This window comes from Schistocerca serialis, chromosome 1 (genome assembly GCF_023864345.2).
Source record: "Schistocerca serialis cubense isolate TAMUIC-IGC-003099 chromosome 1, iqSchSeri2.2, whole genome shotgun sequence".
Lineage (NCBI taxonomy): Eukaryota > Metazoa > Arthropoda > Insecta > Orthoptera > Acrididae > Schistocerca > Schistocerca serialis.
Window position 1 is genome coordinate 573,921,312 of NC_064638.1, and position 2,265 is coordinate 573,923,576.

General features: G+C 45.1%; 1 pseudogene; it reads right to left on the bottom strand.

The window, feature by feature from the left end:
* Nucleotides 1–1,868: 1,868 nt before the first annotated feature.
* On the bottom strand, nucleotides 1,869–1,986 carry LOC126427117 (5S ribosomal RNA; annotated as a pseudogene).
* Between the last annotated feature and the right edge of the window lie 279 nt (nucleotides 1,987–2,265).

The following is a 2,265-nucleotide window of genomic DNA, read 5'->3' on the forward strand; positions in this document are numbered from 1 at the left end:
CTGGCACATCCTACTGCATCTGCAGCAGCAATTTGAGCAGCAGTTGGGACCACAGTGACAGAAAGATCTGTTACAAATTGGTTACTTCAAGGACAGCTCCGAGCCAGGCGCCCTGTAGCGTGCATTCCACTCAACCCAAATCACCGTCATTTGAGACTTCAGTGGTGTCAAGCGAGAGCTCATTGGTGGGCGGGGTGGAGGCCTGTTGTGTTTTGTGATGAAGGCTGTTTCTGCCTCCGTGCCAGTGATTGTCGTGTGTTGGTTACAAAGAGGCCGGTTCAGAGCCTGTAAGCAACCTGTCTGCGGGTTAGACACACTGGACCTACACCTGCAGTTATGGTCTGGGGCGCGATTTCGTATGGCAGCAGGAACAATCTTGCAGTTATCTCACACACCCTGACTGCAAATTTCTACGTCAGTCTGGTGATTCGACCTGTTGTGCTGCCATTCATGAACAGCATTCCAGGGGGTGTTCTCCAGCAGGGTAACGCTCGCCCACATACTGCTGCTGTAGGCCAACATGCTCTAGAGACTATCGATATGTTGCCTTGGCCTTCTCGATCACCAGATCTGCCTTCAGTCGAGCACATATGGGACATCACAGAACAACAACGCAGCGTCATCCACAAACAGCACTGACCTGTATTAACCGATCTAGTGCAACAGGCATGGAACTCCATCCCACAGACTGATATCCAGCACTTGGCATTCAACATTCTGGCGGTTAGACCGGTTATTAACGTAGCAGCATTTCACATTTGCAATGAGTTATCTTGCAATGTTTAATCACTTAAATTTGTTACCTAGACCAATATTTTCGGGAAATTTCATTATGTTTCGGTGCTGTGGCTTTTTTTTGTTTTTTTTTCGTCAGTGTATATTGCGAAAAGTAGTGGTCCTATAACACTCTCCTAGGGTACGCCCGAATTTACTTTTTCATCCGAAGACTCTTTCTGTCCAGAATGACATAATGTATTCTATTTGTTAGGATTTCTTCAGTCTAATCGAATCCATTAACACAGTTAGTCTCATATTCCGTACGTTCGTAGTTTTTTCATAAGAGTCAGGCACCTTGTAGGACGTACAGTTGCGTTTTTTGAGTGCAAATGATTAACACTTAGCAGCTTTTACCCCAGAACAGCCAAACAAATCAGCAGTTGCCAATCGTTTGTTTGAAACTGAACACATTGTTGACGATTGCCTGAAATATTCTGTTTGTAGAACCCTAAAGCTAAAAATGGGACATTCTAGATCTAGACTATTTTGAAATTTTCCGACACAAAATTACATAAGCGGCGCCATAAGTGTTATGAGAGAATAGGTAATAAATACACATGAGGTGCCAATACTTTTATACCCATCTGTTTTATATTTTTCTTGCTTTCTGTTCCTTCTAAAATCAACTTATCGCCATTTTTTGTAGATATATTAACATAAGAAAATTTCATGTTTTCGTTTCATTATGATTCAATATTCGTAGCTGCAAAACAGTTGTTAAGGCCTTGTGAGTAATCCTTTTGGTCCAATGCACTGTATCTGTAGCAGAAAATTGCCTTAAGCGAATGTCCTCCCAACTAGTGAGCCTATGATTTCGTACGTCAGTTTAATATGGTTACATGTGTGTGGTTAAGCTGAGATAAAAAACCTAACCTAATATAAACTCCACCCGAACAGGCCATGAAGCCCCAACGGTACCTACCGGCCGCCGTGTCATCCCCAGCCCACAGACGTCACTGGATACGGATATGGCGGGGCATGTGGTCGTCACACTGCTCTCTCGGCCGTATGTCAGTTTACGAGACCGGAGCCTCTACTTCTCAATCAAGCAGCTCCTCAGTTTGCCTCACAGGGGCTGAATGCATACCGCTTGCCAACAGCGCTCGGCAGACCGGATGGTCACCCATCCAAGTGCTAGCCCAGCCCGACAGCGCTTAACTTCGGTGATCTAGCGGGAACCGGTGTTCCCACTGCGGCAAGGCCGTTGGCTAAGCTAACACTTAAGAATTACACCACGGACTAATAGTGAAGCGGATTTTCGCAAAATTCAGGTCTTTATAGCGGTGTTCTTTGTTTCCCACTAAGATTCGTACATCATATCCATTTATTTAACAACATAGCCACCATCAGCTGAGACTGTTTCAGCTAACATGATAAAAGCTTCGATTGAAACTTGGTCGCAGCTTTCACTCTGAAATATGTATAGCACCGCCGTTCTGGCCGCAAACGACCTAGTCAGGGCCGATCGACCACCGTTTCGTCCCCAGT